The 19,654-nt window shown below is 43.3% G+C and overlaps 1 protein-coding gene across 1 annotated transcript in view; it reads right to left on the bottom strand.

Moving 5' to 3' along the window:
• dlc1 (DLC1 Rho GTPase activating protein) overlaps positions 1 to 19,654 on the bottom strand; it is a 442,424-nt gene that overhangs the window by 313,191 nt on the left and 109,579 nt on the right. The gene's annotated exons all lie outside the window — the stretch shown is intronic.

The raw sequence follows: 19,654 nt of genomic DNA, 5'->3' as shown, positions 1-19,654 counted from the left end.
AGTGACTTGCAATCACATCCCATGTCTCTAATTGACCTCGGGATGTGATTTTGAAATACTGCACATCATCTGACTGCCATAATTGTTTTGGAAATGTTTTGTATAAGACAAACTTCATTGTGGTAGTGACCGTACATACAGCTTACACAAAACACAGATGGAATAACGGGGGATTCTCAGAAGTTGCTTCAGCATTAAGTACTGTCGATTGAGAATAGAATGAGCAAAATTTATCAGAAGTATAACACGAGTAGTTTAAAAACAAAGCATCATCAATGGAATTTCATTTTAATCACAGACTTGTGAACATTTTGAACTTAAAATTTGGATGGCTAATCTAATGAGTGTAGTTCAGTATAAAGACAGTGTCAGTGTCAAATCTTGAACTTTTGGGAAAATCTATGAGATTATTTCAACTTTCCTGTATTATTCCGCTGCATGTTTATTACCCACTGACTCAAGTGGATATAAAAGATCCCATGAGAAAAATTTAAAGATGAACAGTGAGATATGCCTGGCATCCTAGCCATCAGTTATCCCTTGGATCATCTTGCTTTTCGTGGAAACTCATTGTGCGCAAGTTAGCTGACATATTTCTGACATCTGCAGCTTGGTTGGGGTTTAGGGGAAACAGTTTCTGTATGAGGGACTCATGCAGAACATATGTGTCATTTGCAAGTTCTGTTTATTCCAATTCTGAAGTGCAGAATGGACAGTTTATCTCAACATATCAAATCCTGTTAACAGCACGTTACACTTTTGAGGACACAATTCTTTGAGAATTACAGTATTGTGAGAACAGCGGCTAGATTGTTATGGTAAATGATCTCATTTCCCACTTTTAGTTTGCTCCGGGGTAGTCCTAAAGGTACTGGTTATTGTTAAGGTAGTTTAAAGTGACATTTCTAAGTGTGGTGATATCCTCCAATGCCCACAATTTGCAGTGTGAAATCCAAGCGAGACCATAGCAGCACTCATTGCAAGGTTAAGGAAGTTAACTGAACAAGGTGAATTTGGATCAACATCAAATGAAATGTTAGGAGATAGGTTGGTTTGTGGTATAAATAACCTCACCATACAAAAAACCTTTAGTAGAAACAGAACTTACCTTGACACGAGCGTTTAGAGCTTCACAGAAAAGTGCTTTAGAGTTACAAAGCATACAGCTATGTGAGGTCAACCAACTTTGGTGGGAAATCTCAGAGTCGTGGCACCAGGGGTAAGGGTGCTGGAAGCCATGAATCAAAGAGCAATGCACAAAACAGGGGACAGAGATACAGAAAGTCCGGTCTGTAGTCCAAGAACTTAGAATAATGCTACTGGTGCAAGGGAAAACACCTCCAGGAGAGATGTAAATCTAAAGATGCAAGTTGTTTTGCCTGAAACAGGAGGGGGGCATATTAGGATCAAATACAGAGCCAAACAAAGCCTACCAAGGGCCAACAACAACAAAAAAATACAACTTTGGTGCATAGTTTAGAAAACTACTCCAAAAAGAATGAGGTTTATAGTGTGAGTAATACTAAAGTGAGCAAGTAAATCCCAATTATAATTGTATCATGGTGAACAGTCGATTGCTAAAAATGGAGAAGGATACAGGAGCTTTTGTAATCATCATAAGAGAGCAGATATATCCATATTTACAAGGTGAGGATCAGCCTCTTTAAATTTAATGGCACAACAGTCAGGCTGGCCACAAACACTGGAGATGCCTTGAAGATATTCAATATCAAAGTAGCACCAGTAACCTTCATCACTCACCTGATGAAGGAGCAGTGCTCCGAAAGCTTGTGATACCAAACAAACCTGTTGGACTTTAAGCTGGTGTTGTGAGACTTCTTACTGTGCCCACCTCAGTCCATCGCTGGCATCTCACATCATAGTAACCTACTAACATCAATCAGTCAGCCCAGTTGCCAATCATCAAGGTCAAGGGCCCAATCGCATGGGCCAAGATTGGCCCTATCAGGTCCAACTAAATTGGTTGGAGATTTTCAGCATTGGTGAAGGCAATTTTCATGGAATGTTGAGAAAATACAAATAAATATTGCAGAATAAATTGGGCAAGATACAGGGTACCAAGGCAAAGATCTATGTTCAACCTAAAGTAGCACTCAAGTTGTACAGGGCTCATCCAGTGTCCTATACTTTACATGAAAAAGTCGAAGCTGAGCTCAAGTGGCTGGAGGAGTTGAGAATAATTAAGCCTGTGTAGTTTTTTGAGTGGCTTGCCTCATTGTCCCTGTTGATAAACTGGACCGGACTGTCAGGATATGCAGAGATTATAAACTAACTAAGAACAGCCTGACTGTTGTGCCGTTAAATTTAAAGAGGCTGATCCTCACCTTGTAAATATGGATACATCTGTTCTCTTATGATGATTACTAAGCCCCCTATCACACGGCCTCAAAACAGGTCAGCTGAAAAAGCCGTCCAGACTTCTTTTTAATAGCAATTTAAAAGTCCTCTGTGCCTTTACAACTTCAAATAGCTCATTTTCTTCTAGCATACAGAACAACTCTTCAAGCCACTATAGGAGTTACTCCAACTGAATTGCTCATGGGAAGCACCTTTGAACTAAACTCAATCTAATATTTCCAAATTTGGTGGGGAGGGTAGAGGAAAAAACAAATGCTCAGAAGTGATATCATGACTCTACCAAGGATGAGAGGGCTTTTCAAGTAAATGATTTAATTTGAGTAGGAAATTTCAGCACCGTTGCGAATTGGGTGCCTGGGATGGTCATGGCCAAGACAGGTCCAGTGTCATATTAGTTGATAGACAAGGGAAAAGAATGAAAAAGCAGGTGGGCCATCTGAGTAGAGACCATGCACAATACCAAGTGAGCAATCTGACCCTGCTATACGCACTAGTGTGGCTCCAGTGATTGCCAGTGCCAGTGAATCCAGTAACCCTGAGGAGGGATGGTGTAACATTGTGGTGGGTATCGGAGAGGTTGCTGGCACTAGAGCACTTGTGCAAACTGACAGCTTTCCTGCTGTCATTTCAGATGAAGCTACATTAACTAAAGAACTGCGACACCCTCAATGACTTCGAAACTCTCCAGATAGTCTTCCTTATTGAGAGACTGTGTTAAGATCTCCCCACCCACCCCACTGTGTAATATTGTAAATAGTTTTGTTATTGTAAAACATTAATTAAGAAATGAAAGGGGGAGGGATGTGGTGATACGCCCCTTTGTTTGCAGGGGGTGGTCACATGACCTACAGGGCCAACCATGGAGAGGTGATTGTTTGACAGTTGGGGTCCAGGAGTCGTTGAGTTTACAAGCTTTCTTACTGTTGTCCCGTGCATATAGTTGCTTTTCCAAAGTAAACTTCCTGTTCATTTATCTGCCTGGTGATTCATCAATTCCTCACAGTTATTACATGGGGAATGAATGAGAAAAAGAGGGAGAGGGTCGGGAATGAGAGAGCGGGTGGAACAGAAGACAGAAATTATTATAAAAGCAAATTACTGTAGATGCTGGAAATTAGAAACATAGCAAAACGTGCTCGAAAACTGGCAACATCATGGAGAGAGAAACAGAGTTAATGTTTCGAGTCCAATATAACTTCTCAACTTATGGAGTTGGGGTGGAAACTTAAGGCCAAGTCAGACAGAGTGGTTATCTCGGGACTCTTGCCTGTGCCACGGGATAGTTTAGAGCGGAACAGAGAGGGGGAATGTTTGAACTCATGGCTGAGGGGATGGTGCAGGAGGGAGGGGTTCAGGTTCTTGAGCAATTGGGGCTCATTCTGGGGAAGGTGGGACCTCTACAAGAGTGATGGTCTACACCTGAATCAGAGGGGAACCAATATCTTGGGGGGAAAATTTGCAAAGGCTATGCAGGGGGGTTTAAACTGATTCAGAGGGGGGTGGGATCCTGAGTAGCAGGGATGAAAGTGAGGGGGGCATAGATGGGGACTGCAATGCACGGCATCGTGGGGTGGAGCAGAGCACGGTTTGAAATGCGTATACTTTAATACGAGGAGTATTCGCAATAAAATGGATGAACTTGCAGCGTGGATCAGTACCTGGAACTTTGATGTTGTGGCCATTTCAGAGACATGGATAGAGCAGGGACAGGAATGGTTGTTGCCGGTTCCGGGGTTCAAATGCTTCAGTCGGAGTAGGGAAGGAGGTAGAAGGGGGGGAGGGGTAGCATTATTAGTCAAGGATTGTATCACAGTGTCAGAGAGGAAGTTTGATGAGGACTTGTCTGATGAGGTAGTATGGGCTGAGATTAGAAATAGGAGAGGAGAGGTCACCCTGTTGGGGGTCTTTTATAGACCTCCTAAAAGTTCTAGAGAGGTTGAGGAAAGGATTGCAGAGACAATCCTGGATAGGAGTGAAAGTAATAGGGTAATTGTTATGGGGGACTTTAACTTTACTAATATTGATTGGAATAGCTATAGCTCTAGCTCATTAGAGGGGTCAGTTTTTGCACAAAGCGTGCAGGAAGGTTTTTTGACTCAGTATGTAGATAGACCAACTAGAGGTGAGGCTATATTGGATTTGGTGCTGAGAAATGAGCCAGACCAGGTGTTAGACTTGGAAGTTGGTGTGCATTTTGGTGATAGTGACCACAATTCGGTTACGTTCACCTTAGTGATGGAAAGGGATAGACTGGAACCTCGGGACAGTAGTTTTAGCTGGGGGAAGGGTAATTATGAGGCTATTAGGAGAGAATTAGGAAGCATAGGTTGGACTAGGAGACTACAGGGGCTGGGAACGTCCGAAATGTGGAGTTTTTTCAAGGAGCAGCTACTGCAAGTCCTTGATATGTATGTCCCTGTGAGGCAAGGAGGAAATGGTCGAGCAAGGGGACCGTGGTGCACTAAACAAGTTGTTTCGCTGATTAAAAGGAAAAAGGAGGCTTATGTCAGGATGAGACTTGCGGGCTCAGGTAGTGCACTAGAAAGCTTTAGATTGGCTAGGAGGGAGTTAAAGAGTGAGTTAAGAAGAGCTAAAAGAGGACACGAGAAGACTTTGGCTGATAGGATTAAGGAGAATCCTAAGGCGTTCTATAGATATGTTAAGAACAGAAGATTGGTTAGGGCAAGATTAGCGCCAGTTAGAGACAGCAGAGGGAAGTTATGTGTGGAACCGGAAGAGATTGGAGAGGCATTGAACCAATATTTCTCTTCGGTATTCACGCAGGGAGACATAAATGTAGCTGTGGATAACACTGGGTTACAGGGTTGTAAACTGGATAGTATTGCAGTTGATAAGGAGGATGTGCTAGATATTCTTGAGGGTTTGAAAATAGATAAGTCCCCTTGTCCTGACGGGATTTACCCTAGGATTCTCTGGGAGGCAAGAGAGGCGATTGCAGAGCCTCTGGCTCTGATCTTTAGGTCGTTGTTGGTCACAGGTATAGTGCCAGAGGATTGGAGGATAGCAAATGTTGTCCCATTGTTTAAGAAGGGGAACAGAGACTTCCCCGGGAATTATAGACCGGTGAGTCTTACTTCTGTTGTGGGCAAAGTTTTAGAAAAAATTATTAGGGATAAGATTTATAGTTATTTAGAGAGTAATGTATTGATTGGAGATAGTCAGCATGGTTTTGTGAAGGGTAGGTCATGCCTTACTAAACTTATTGAGTTTTTTGAGAAAGTGACCAAAGAGGCGGATGGGGGTAAGGTAGTTGACGCGGTATATATGGACTTTAGTAAGGCGTTTGATAAGGTTCACCACGGAAGGCTTCTGCAGAAAATGCAGATGTATGGGATTGGGGGTGATTTAGTTAATTGGATCAGGAATTGGCTATCAGATAGGAGACAGAGGGTGGTGGTTGATGGAAAGTATTCGTCATGGAGTTCGGTTACAAGTGGCGTGCCTCAGGGATCTGTTGTGGGGCCACTGCTGTTTGTAATTTTTATAAATGATCTGGATGAGGGTATAGTTGGGTGGATCAGTAAATTTGCTGATGACACCAAAGTCAGAGGAGTGGTAGATAGTGAAGAGGGGTGTCATAGTTTACAGAGAGACTTGGACAAGTTGCAGAGCTGGGCCGAGAGGTGGCAGATGGAGTTTAATGTGGATATGTGTGAGGTAATTCACTTTGGCAGGAATAACAGATGTGTAGAATATAGGGCTAACGGTAGGACTCTGAATAGTGTTGATGAACAGAGAGATCTAGGTGTATGTGTACATAGATCCCTGAAAGTTGGGAATCAAGTAGATAGGGTTGTTAGGAAGGCATACGGTGTCTTGGCGTTTATTGGTAGGGGGATTGAATTTAGGAGTCGCAACGTCATGTTGCAACTGTACAAAACTCTGGTGCGTCCGCACTTGGAGTATTGTGTGCAGTTCTGGTCCCCACATTATAGGAAGGATGTGGAGGCATTGGAGATGGTGCAGAGGACGTTTACCAGGATGTTGCCTGGTATGGAGGGAAGGTCCTATGAGGAGAGACTGAGGGATTTGGGGTTGTTTTTGTTCGAAAGAAGGTGGCTAAGAGGGGACCTTATTGAAACATATAAGATGATTAGAGGTTTAGATAGGGTGGACAGTGATAGCCTTTTTCCTTGGATGGAGAAAGCTAGCACGAGGGGGCATAGCTTTAAATTAAGGGGTGGTAGATATAGGATGGATGTCAGAGGTAGGTTCTTTACCCAGAGGGTGGTGAGGGATTGGAATGCCATGCCTGCTGCAGTTGTAGATGCGCCTAGTTTGGGGGCGTTTAAGAGATCCGTGGATAGGTTTATGGATGGAAAGGGATTGGTTTAGGTTAGAGGGTCATTGCTTTTTTAACTGGTCGGCACAACATCGTGGGCCAAAGGGCCTGTTCTGCGCTGTAATGTTCTATGTTCTATATGTTCAACTCATTATTAGTTGTAAGGGAATTTGTTGGTTTGTTTTTCTCTTTTAGTTTATTGTTTAAGTAGTTGAATTGTTTATTGCAACTTGTTAAAAATGAATGTCAACTCATTCTATGATTTCATATTTTTGCCTACAATTTTTTGGAAGGTGTGTGTACTATTTCACTTTTAATGTTTATATCCTGTAACTTCCATCCTTTGCAGCAGGAACAACTACTAAAAGCAAGAACTTCAGGGTCTTGTCCTCCCTCCCCAATATGACCACACTGAAGCCAATTGTAGCATCATTACAGCTACCTGTGTGGGATCAGTGACTAAGCACAGGCACATCAAAAGTTGCAGTAATCTAGCACTTTCCTGACAGAGCATTGTTGAGCCCAGCCCAGTGCATTTATACAAAAAGCCATAGGGGGCAGGAAGATAAGAATAAAAATCCATTTTCATAGATCATATGATGTATTTTTTTTTGCTAATGTTTCTCCCGTGCCTCTTCTGAAAGATTTGTTGCAAAGGTACTTGTGAACAGCCAATGAGCATCTCATCAAATGGCCACTATTTAAAATGTGAGTCTGGATAGCAGGTATCGGCAGGAATGTGACTGTAATAATTGAGCTTGGCATGATCCTGATCCTTACATTCACCCTCATCAATCCTCCTAATCTGGTCATTAGGAATCATGTACAACCATTGCCCCATCTCTCTTTGAGCTGTGATCAGCAAATATGCCATGCCCCAAGAGTCATGCTAGGGATCTTTCTGATCTGTATAACTTAGCTGTTCGCAAAGTAAACTAATTGAACCATTGTGTTGGCTGCAGCAGGTTCATTTCTCGAAACTATTTTGCAGCTTTAATATTGTTGCTCTAAGAATGCTCTGTTATTTTGGAATCACAGTATTGGCGTGTTTGCAAAATTCATTCCAATAAAACACTATTTTCCTACATTACCATGAGGTGGCAGTGGGAGAAATGTTGGAGAATTTGTTAAGAGCAAAACTTTATCCACGTGGTAAGATAAGCTTACAGTATATTTTCTAAAATGTTAAGAATAATTACCTCAGAAATGCCCAACTTTGCAGGAAAATGACAAACCCATTTATAGCCCAACCCAGTTCAGGAAAAGTGTTATCAATAATTGAATTATTTTCACTTCCATGACTACAAGAGAACACTACAGATAATTGTAAGAAAGAACAGAGAAAGGATTGTCTGTTAGAAGAGTTCCCCATTATTATTCTGCTATACATAATTGTGAACTCTGTGCAACATATGCTTTGCATTTGGCATTCTCTTCCTTGCTGAATTTGCTCTTGATTTTTGCTTCAGTAGTGACGGATAGATTCTGGACTTTAACCAAGTACTATGTGTTCTGCCAGCTCCTGTGCTAATTCCTTCCCTTTCATGTACACTCAGGACACATGGTGATGTCCTGCTCAGGCCCTGAGTGAGACATATTGAATTATTAAGTTTGCAATGGCTTAACTTATGTTTGATTGCATTACCAGCAAGATGGCTTGGTAAGAAATACACCTGAAAGAAACACTAATGTTTGATATGACTTAAAATTACAACAAACGTAAAAAAACTAGGACCATACTAAGAAACGAAGGCCTAGCAATGAGGGTCTCTCTCTTTGAATGCTATGCCCTGTCTGCTAGACCCCATCTGAATAATGGTGCCTTCCTTCCCTGTGGAAGTGCCTCAAGATGGATAAATGATAGGTTCTTGGCTATACTTCTCTGGTGCCACTGAGACTGAATGGAGTTTGGCTGCAACGCCAAACTCTCTGCTTGCAGAATCCTGCCTCATGTCCCCATCCTCAATAATACTGGTTGCACATCAGTGTACCAGACAAGACTGAAGCATTTGCAATCATCTTCAACCAGAACAGTTCAGTGGATGATTGACCCAGGCCTCCGTTTGAGGACCCCAGCATCAAGATGCAAGTCTTCAGCCAATTTTAGTTACTCCATACGATATCAAGAAATTGCAGAAAACACTGGATATCAAAGGCTCTGGGCACTAACAACATTCCCACTGTAGTACTGAAAGCTTGTGATCCAAAACTAGCCATACCACTAACAAACCTGTTCCAGAACAGCTACAACATTGGCTGCTAACGTAGAAAATTGCCCAAGGTATGTCCCGCACACAAAAAGCAGCACAAATCCAACCTGGCCAATTACTGCCCCTTTAGTCTGCTCCTGATCATTAGGAAAGGATAAGGCGTTAGCATTATCAAGTGGCACTTACCTGTTCACTAATGTTCAGTTTAGGTTCTGTCAGGGCCACTCAGCTTTTGACCTCATTACTGTTCTGGTCTAAACATGGACAAAAGTACTGAATTCCAGAGGTGAGATGAGAGTGATTGTCCTTGACATTTAGTGTGGCATCACTCTGTGGACGCAAGATTGTTTTGGCAGATAAGTCAAAGGAGAATCCAAGGAGCTTCTACAAATACATAAAAGGCAAAAGAATAACTAGGGAAAAAGTAGGGCCTCTTAAGGGGTCAACAAGGTCATCTATGTGCGAGTCCACAAGGGATGGGTGAGATCCTAACTGAATATTTCTCATCAATATTTACTGTTGAGAAAAGCACTGATGTTAGGGAACTTGGGGAAATAAATAGTGATGTCTTGAGGAGTGTACATATTACACAGAAAGAGGTGCTGGAAGTCTTAAAGCACATCAAGGTAGATAAACCCCTGGGACCCGATTAAATGTATCCAGGACATTGTGGGAGAACATAAGAACATAAGAACATAAGAAATAGGAGCAGGAGTAGGCCATCTAGCCCTTCGAGCCTGCCCCGCCATTCAATAAGATCATGGCTGATCTGTCGCTGCTCAGTTCCACTTTCCCGCTTTCTCCCCATAACCCTTAATCCCCTCTCTTATCAAAAACCCATCAACCCGCGTCTTAAAAATATTTAGCGAGGCAGCCTCCACCACTTCAACGGGCAGAGAATTCCAGAGATTCACCACCCTTTGAGTGAAGAAGTTCCTCCTCAACTCCGTTCTAAACCGCCCCCCTTTTATCTTGAGGCTGTGCCCCCTAGTCCTACTGTCTTTTTTGAGCGGGAAGAGTCTCTCCACCTCTATCCTGTCCATCCCATTCATCATCTTATACGTCTCAATGAGATCTCCCCTCATTCTTCTAAACTCTAACGAGTACAAGCCCAGTTTATTCAGCCTCTCCTCATAGCTCAACCCCCTCAACTCCGGTATCAGCCTAGTAAACCTCCTCTGCACTCCCTCCAAGGCCAAAATATCTTTGCGCAGGTGCGGCGCCCAAAACTGCACACAGTACTCCAGCTGCGGCCTCACCAATGCCCCATACAGCTGCAGCAAGACCTCCCTACTTTTATATTCAATCCCCCTCACTATGAAGGCCAGCATCCCATTCGCCTTCCTGACCACCTGCTGCACCTGCAAGCTGGGTTTTTGCGACTCATGCACAAGGACCCCGAGGTCCCTCTGCACCGTCGCCTGCTGCAGTTTTTCGCCCCGGAGGCTAGGGAGGAAATTGTGGGTCCCTTAGCAGAGATATTTGAATCATTGATAATCATGGGTGAGATGCCTAAAGATTGGAGAATGGCAAATGTTGTGTCTTTGTTTAAAAAGGGCTGCAGGGAAAAGCCTGGGAACTACAGGCCAGTGAGTCTCACATCTGTGGTGGGTAAATTGTTGGAAGGTATTTTGAGAGACAGGACCTACAGGCATTTAGCGATGCAAGGACTGATTAGGGACAGTCATCATGGCTTTGTGAGTGGAAAATCATGTCTCACAAATTTGATTAAGTTTTTTGAAAGGGTAACCAGGAAGGTAGATGAGGACAGTGCAGTTGATGTTGTCTACATGGACTTTAAGCAAGGCCCTTGACAAGGTACCACATGGTATGTTGTTGCAAAAGGTTAAATCTCATGGGATCCAGGGTGAGATATCTAAATGGATCTAAAATTGGCTTCTTGACAGAAGCCAGAGGGTTGATTTTTTCAAACTGGAGGCCTGTGACCAGCAGTGTGTCTCAGAGATCAGTGCTGAATCCACTGTTTTTGTCATTTATATTAAAGATTTGGATGAGAATATAGGAGGCATGGTTAGTAAGTTTGCAGATGACCCTAAGATTGGTGGCATAGTGGACAGTGAAGAAGGTTATCTCCAACTGCAATGGGACCTTGATCAATTGGGCCAGTGGGCTGACGAATGGCAAATGGAGTTCAATTTAGACAAATGCGAGGTGATGCGTTTTGGTAGATTGAACCAGGGCAGGACTTAGTCAGTTAATGGTCGTCATTGGGGAGAATTACAGAACAGAGAGATCTAGGGGTACTTGTTCATAGCTCCTTGAAAGTGGAGTCACAGGTGGACAGAGTGGTGAAGAAGGCATTTGGCATGCTTGGTTTCATCAGTCAGAACATTGAATCCAGGAGTTGGGACGTCTTGTTGAAGTTGTACAAGACATTGGTGAGGCCACACTTGGAATATTGTGTACAGTTCTGGTCACCCTATTATAGAAAGGATATTATTAAACTGGAAAAAATGCAGAAGAGATTTACTAGGATGCTACTGGGACTTGATGGATTGAATATTAAGGAGATGCTGGATAGTCTGGGACTTTTTTCTCTGGATCGTAGAAGGCTGAGGTCTATAAAATAATGAGGGGCACAGATCAGCTAGATAGTCAATATCTTTTCCCAACGGTAGGGGAGTCTAAAACTCGAGGGCATAGGTTTAAAGTGAGAGAGAGGGAAGAGATACAAACGTGTCCAGGGGAGCAACTTTTCAACACAGAGTGTCTAGAACAAGTTGCCAAAGATAGTAGTGGAGGTGGGTACAATTTTGTCTTTTAAAAAGCATTTAGACAGCTACATGGGTACGATGGGTATAAAGGGATATGAATCAAATGTGGGCAATTGGGATTGGCTTAGGGGTTTAAAAAAAGGTGGCATGGACAAGTTGGGCTGAAGGGCCTGTTTCCATGCTGTAAACCTCTATGACTCTAACAAAACTGAAGTCTTTAGGAATTCACTGCCTCATGCATGTGTAGTGCCGTTTTTATTTGCCACTTATTGCCCAGGTCTTATTGCATATGAACATGGACTATTTCAGTATCGGAGGAGTTGAAAATGGTGCTAAATGTTACGCATTTATCACTGAACACCTTCTCTTCTGACCTTATGATGGAGGGAAGATCATTAATGAAGCAGCTGATACATAATCATAGCCAAATCCCCACTATCAACATGCTGGAGGTTATCACTGACCAGAAAATGAACTGGACCAGCCAGATAAATACTGTGACAACAAGAGCAGATCAGAGGCTGGGAATTCTGTGGACAGTAACTCACCTCGTGACTCTTCAAAGCACAGAGTTCACAGTTATGTGTAGCAGAAGAATAAAGGGGAACTCTTTCGAACAGACAACCCCCTCTCTGTTCTTCGTTCCAATTTTCTGTAGTGAGCGCTAGTAGTCATGGAAGTGAAAATAACTAAATTAGTGATAATACTTTTCCTGAACTGGGTTGGGCTTTAAAAAGATTTGCCATTTTCCCTCTCCAGTGGTTGGTGTCATACTTAGCACAAAGGAAGATAGTTGTGGTAAATCATCTCAGTCCTGGGATATTGTTGCAGATATTCCTAAGGATATAGTTCTAGCCCCAACTATCTTCAGCTGCTTCATCAATGTCCTTCCCTTCTTCCAAAGGTCAGAAGTGAGGTTGTTTGCTGATGAATGCATAACATTTAGCACCATTTGCAACTCCTCAGATACTGAAGCAATCGTGTTCATATGCAGTAAGATCTGGACAATACCCAGCTTGGGCAATAAGTGGCAAATAACAATTGCGCCACACAAGTGTCAGGCAGTGATCATCTCCACAAGAGAGACTCTTAATCATCTCTGCTTGAAACAGAATGGCATTATCATAGTCAAATCCCCACCATCAACATCCTGGGGTTATCATTGATTAGAAAATGAACTGGACCAGCCAGATAAATACCGTGACAACAAGAGCAGAGGTTGGGAAGTCTGTGGCTAGTAACTCACCTCCGGACTCCTTAAGGCCTCCCCATCATCTACAAAGCTCAAGTCACTGTGTGATGGGATATTCCCCACTTGTCTGTATGAGTACAGTAACAACAACTTTCAAGGAGTTTGACATCATACAGGAAAATGTAGCCCATCTTAAACATTTACTCCGTCCACCACTGATGTATAGTGGCATACGTGTGTAGCGCCTACAAGATTCATGACAGTAACTCAGCAAGGCTCCGTCAACAGCACCTTCCCAAACTGCAACCTCTACCCAATAGTAGAACAAGGGCAGCAGATACATGGGGACATCACTACCTGAAAATTACCCTCCAAGTCACTCAAAATCTTCACTTAGAAATACAGTGCTGTTCCTTCATTGTCACTGGGTCAAAATCCAACAACTCTCCTCCCAACAGCATTGTGGGTGTACTTACACCACATGGACCGTAATGGTTTGATAAGGTGGCTCGTTGTGCCATTTCTCAAGGGCATTTGGGGATGGACAAAAATGCTTAACCAGCCAGTAATGCCATGAAAGAATGAAGAAAAACATTCCCCTTTCATCCCACCATCTCTCCTGATTTAAAAGCTACAGATGTAAATTTGCACCTGTTATTTACTTTCCCCCTCCCCTCATCGTAATATTACCCTTGTGCCATATATAACTTTCAGATACCTAAACTAAACTGGCAGTGAAGGAACAGCTGGAGGGGAACGGTGATAGACACACAGCAAAATCACATGATCCTGGGGAGACAATGGCGTAGTGATATTATCACGACACAATTAATCCAGAAATTCAGCTAATGTTCTGGGGATCTGGATTCAAATTCTGCCAAAGCAGGTGGAGGAATTTGAATTCAGTAAAATGTATCTGGAATTAAGAATCTACTGATGACCATGAAACCACTGTCGATTTTGGGAAAAACCCATCCGGTTTACTAATGTCCTTTTTGGAAGGAAATCTGCTATTTTTAGCCGGTCTGGCCTGCATGTGATTCCAGAGGCACAGCAATGTGGTTGACTGCTAACTGCTCTCGGGCAACTAAGAATAGGCAATAAATGCTGGCTCAGCCAGTGACACCCACGTCCCATGAATGAGTAAAAGAAAAAAATGAATTTTTAAAAATTCACAATAGCAGAAGCCAGCTCAGACAATATCCAAGAGAGTGGATTAGAGTCACGTGATGAGACACTGGGTGTAAGTGGCCTGCAGCCAGGACAGGGAGCAAGGTACCAGTGTGTTGGAGGGTGACATCACAATAGGGTTCTGCTGCAGAGGTCCCAGATGTGAATTCCTGCAGGGCCGCCAACAGAGAAAGGCTAGTGCACAACAAAGTGCTTGCTGCATTAGGAAGTCCGTCAATATCAAGGAGCACTGTGTAGTTCAGGACTAACTTGAAGCCCTTCCTTGCTATCACTGGGGTCATGAACAACTCCATTTGCACCTTGTGTATTCAACCATGTAGACATCATGACAGCTGCTAAGATAGTGGACAGAGACCTGTATGATTGTCTACGGCCTTACATCATGGACATCAAGGGAGTGGAGTCCCATTTGGTTCCCCTATAGGGGAGAGTAGGCACGTAGCACCCTCAGTGTGATGTGTGTCAGTCAAAGGAATTTTGTGCCATGAGGAATTATGCAAGTCTAATATAGTAATTTGCTTACTTTGCTCTGACATTGACTTTGCTCAACAAGAATATAGTTAGTTGTCATTCAATAGGAAGCCTCAGTAACTTCACTTACACAACAATGGACAACACACTGTGAATGCTACAAATATCCTGAAATCTAGCCTGGAAGAAGCCAGGCATACAAACGGTCATTGCCATGGTCCTCTTCGTGTGCAGTCTTTGGCCGAAACAGGCAGCAGTACTATTCCTATTGAAGCACAGGCAACTTACACGTTGTTCCTTGCTGAGATTCAGTTGGAGAATTCCTCGCTCAATGATAGGGCCTCCTGCAACACCCCCTTCCTGCAATTTGTCCTGCTCTGTGTAGCCTCTGATTATTCTCCAACTCATGTTGTATTGCAAGGAGAATGCTTACTATTGCACTCAGTGCAATTAGTTTGTGCAGAGGACTTGAAATCAGTAAAATCTTCTTCAATGTCTGCCATAAAACTCATTGTGCAACTTGAAACTGCTATAGAGGGCACCAAACACTAGTGGTAGAACTAGTAGAGGGAGCAACAGCTAGAGTGAATTAATGAGTATCTAACCTGCTGTAAGCAATCGTTGATCTCCTGATGGTGGGTATTGGTGTCATTCCTGCTGTTAAAAGCACCTTCAGCTATGCACTGTTAGGAGGGGTCTGTTAGTGGAGCCTTGAGCTCCAATTGGCATCAGTATGGTTTGCTGATTGATGACATAATCTGCCTGCTCTGAAAACTTCTGACAGACGTACACTAGGCACACTAGCACCCTTACCAAGTTCATATTCAGTGTGGTTCAGTCCACAAATGTACCCACATTCTGCTGATGCCATTTCCAAGCTCTTGTGGGCACTGAGTGCTAACAAGCTGAATTTCTCACCTTTGTTTTGGACATCTATCAACATTGTAGAAATTGTGATAATGTTAAAACATTTAGCTTTAAAAGCTGCGTGCATGCAGCTGGATGTAACTGAGTATCGCTATTACTTGTGTTTTTATAAAACTGAGCCCATGTTTATAAAAAGTTCACTGTTGGCAGTGGCGTGGCTGGGGAGGATGTATACTTTAAATGAAGGGAACTTTTGTTTGATTTTGGCGCCTACTCTATGGAATAGTTTTCTACAAATCTAAATGTCCTCACAAATGATTTCTGTCTTGAATATGCAGTAGCGACTTTTTATTTTCCCTACAGAAATAATACGAAAACTTGTAGCAACATCAACTTGCATTTAGATATTACCTTTGATGTGAAAATACCTCAGTGTATTTTGAAAATGGAAAGACAGGGAAATGGCTGTCAATTTGTGAAGCGGGAGATTAGTGGAAGTGTGGGGTGAGGTGGGCCGAAACGAAAGCTGGAAAATGGGTTTTAGAAAGGTTCCTAAAAGGAGGAGAAAAGATTTAAGTGATATAGAGGTTAAAGGAAGGAGTTGCAGATAGAGGAGCTAAGATGCTGAAGGCCATTGGTGGTGACATAAAGAAAAGGAAGATGTACAAAAACCCTGAGACAAAGGATGAAAGATTATGGGAGGGAATTGAAGGCTGAGGGAGGGGTAGCTCAGCAGAGAGGGCGGGCCTTTGTATGACAGACTAAAAATTCATTACAACACGAGTTCCTGAATTAGAATCTATGGGGGCAATATCAGTGGGGGGCATTTTGCGGGCTTCCCGCTGGGCGCCACAGCCTCCGCATGTTTCCAGAACTAAGTGTAATCAGCCTTGCGCCAGAAATAGGCAAGGAGCTGATTATCACGTGGAAAGCTCCATTTCCATATGATTAGCAGACCCGAGACTGAATTCTTGGTGCCTGCTAGTTTCTCCCCCGACTATCGCACCCCCTCCCATACTCCCTGCCGGGAGCAGTTCCTTCCAGTGGAGTTGACTCACCACTAACGGGGAATAGACAGTCCAATCCTGCTGGAGGAGAGAGAGGTCATTCAGGCTGCCCCAGGAGGTTGGGGGTAAGGAGGGGTGCCCTTGGACAATGCCAGTCTGACACCCTAGCTGGTCAAGGTGCTTCAAGCAGTGCTAAGGGGTTGGGGCCAAAGCCTACGTGGGGGCATGGGAGACTAGCTGCCACTGCAATCAGAATCACAGGGAGAGGAAGAGAATGGGGGCTATCAGGGCTGACGGTGGAGGGGAGGGGGGGAGGGCAGGAGGAGAACATAGGGGTTGGCCTAAGGAGGTTCAGGAGGCCAGCATTGAGGGGAGGGAGGTAACTGACCATCAATCCAGAGGCTGGCAACGGGGGGACCACTGCACATGCGCCGATCTCCACACTGACATATTGGTGCAAGCGCAGTGGTCAGCTCAGCACTATGCTGCTGGCCTCTTGAGTGGGAATAGGCCTTGCCCCCTGATTTCCACAGTGAATCCTGATAGGGCTTTCTGCATTGCTCTGAGTGTTGGAGATTCATTCTGGAAATCACATTAAAAAAAAAGGCAGTAGTTAGTCCCATATCCCCGCACATTGGGAACTTGGAATTTTTTTTGGGAGCATGCCGGCCAGAATATTCCTCTTAGTCATCAATACTGCAGTACTCCTTCCCTTGCAGCTACTTCTCTTGATTTCCTGTGTGATAGCTCTGAAATTCAGTCTGCTGGTCAGACATAGAGATTGCCTTCTTCACCATCCCCAGAATCCACAAGCACAAGATTATTTGGGGGTATTTATTGGCATAATATTCAATTGCTAGATGCTGAAATTGCATACTTAACTGAATTGGGGCAGGCAAGGCTTGCAGAACGGCATTCTCCGTTGGTCTCAGGCAGGATCTTACAAGCCATAGGCGGGCAAGATGGTAAAATTCCAGTACATTTCTCTACCTCAGACCTTTGAAAGTTTACACCTGCTCTCAATTTAGTTATCAGTTTAGTTACCGTGTGAGAAGGGCAATGTTGGGGGTGGGCCCTCCAGCCATCTCATAATACTCCTCTTGTCAGCCATCTCACATGATAGTTGTTACTGGCTGATAAACCCTCCCAACTCTGGGTGACAGCCTGTCACTACCTTATTTAGATGGTTTGTTGGTGCCCATCTCGGTTTCTTGTTGTTCCTCAATATTTTCTATCTCTTTATGTTCACCACACACTCCCAAACTTGAGGTTCAGCTTTCCTGGATGGGTTGCAATTCTGACATCAGCCTCAATTCTGTGCCAGGCACCTGGAGGAGACTGTGGATGGAGGTGGGAGCTCATTGTTCCCAGAGGCAGCAAATTAAAAGCTACCTCAGGGAGCCCCATTCAATTATTGTAGCTACACAAGGAGGTAAGATGCTGGAGATTCTGGGGATCAACTCACCTCTCAACTCCCTGAAGCCTGTCCATTATCTACAAGACACAAGGCAAGCGTGTGATGGAATATTCTCCTCTTTCCAGGATGAGTGCAATTCGAACAACATTCAAGAAGATTCACAGCAACCAGGAGAGTTCACATGATCAGCGTCACATACACCACCTTAAATATTCACTCCCTCCACCACTAGCACAGTGATAGCAGTGTGCACTACCTACAAGATGCAATGCTGTAACTTTCCAAAATACCTTTGAGTGTGTTTTCCAAACTCATCACCTGTACTACGTAGAAGAACAAAAGGTGCTGGCACATGGGAACACCATCACCTGCAAGTTCTCCTCCAAACTACATACCACCCTGACTAGGAACTATATCCCCATCGCTTCACTGTTGCTGGATCAAAATTGTACAACTCCCTATTTAACAGCATTATTGGTATACCTACATCATAGAGTGGTTCAGGATCGTTCACCTTCACATTCTCAAATGAAATGAGGAATGAGCAATAACCTTTGGCCTTGCCAACAATGTCCACATCCTGTGAAAAAATGTAAAAAATATGGTCCGAGAACCACGGAATCCCAAAATGAATGAAGAGTGAATATGCACCGATAATTTTATTATCTTCGTTCGCACTATCTGCAAGTTGACACAAAAGGAATGATCTAGATGCAGCCTAGGATTATCACTTAATTTGAAGGAAATTTCCAATCTTATCCTTAGTGAGGGGGAATAAATATTGTACTTTGCAGACCCTTTTAGCTGGATTTTCCATCCATGCCCTTGAATTCTTCAGACATTTAATTTTCAGATCGGACTCTATAATAGAACGTTTAAGTAATGGTTGGCACAGTGGCAAGCACTGCTGCCCCACAGCACCAGGGACCTGTGTTCAATTCCCGTCTTGGGTCACTGTCTCTGCGGAGTCTGCACGTTCTCCCCATATCTGCATGGGTTTCCTCTGGGTGCTCCGGTTTCCTTCCACAATCCAAAAGACATGCTGGCTAAGTGCATCAGCCACACTAAATTCTCCCTCAGTGTACCCGAACAGGAATCGGAGTGCAGTGACTAGGGAATTTTCACAGTAACTTCATTGCAGTGTTAATGTCAGCCTACTTGTGATTAATAAATAAAGTTGTGCTTGCTATGATGTTGTCAAGGGGATACAGAACCCTTTTAGTATGAAAAGCATTGTGATGAACTGTGACTTATAAAGTGAGACAATTTTCAAGAGAAAACTGCTTGAAGCTAGCAATAGTAAGCATAGTTCCATTAAACAGCAGTGATGTGGTACAGTCATGAAATAATATCACTGCACCCAATGCACTGTGTAGCAAAGATACTTTAGGGATTAAGAATTTAGTGGGAAAATATATATATAAAAACTGTGGGACTGTGTAAAACCTGATCATGGGTTGAATGTTCCAGCATATTTTCATAATGACGCTACATCTGCTTTAAATGCTACATTCACTCCCATTTCCTTTCCCAGGAGACAGTGCAAGATTTTATGTCAACATCTGTAAACAATAATCTATCTGCGGTGACATCATCCCTCACCAGCATGCAAGCTGAAGAATGAAATCATGTTGCAGTTCTACCTTCCAGAACACTGTTAAAATGCTACCTTTAAAACTGACACGCAGTCCACTGAGATTATTTAATGCTTACAAAATGAGACCAATCTCTTTTGAAGGAAAGGTTACTGCTATTTTACTTCAAAGTAATATAGTGCAGTAATTTAGAACAAATAATCACCACAAAATGCCCTATGCCAGAAATCTTTTTATATGCTAGGGTAGTGTTAAGATCTTTATCAGAACACATGCCTGCACCTCAA

Source organism: Carcharhinus amblyrhynchos, chromosome 1 (assembly GCF_965287045.1).
Source record: "Carcharhinus amblyrhynchos chromosome 1, sCarAmb.v2.hapA, whole genome shotgun sequence".
Classification (NCBI taxonomy): domain Eukaryota; kingdom Metazoa; phylum Chordata; class Chondrichthyes; order Carcharhiniformes; family Carcharhinidae; genus Carcharhinus; species Carcharhinus amblyrhynchos.
This window is presented reverse-complemented; position numbering and strand designations above follow the sequence as displayed.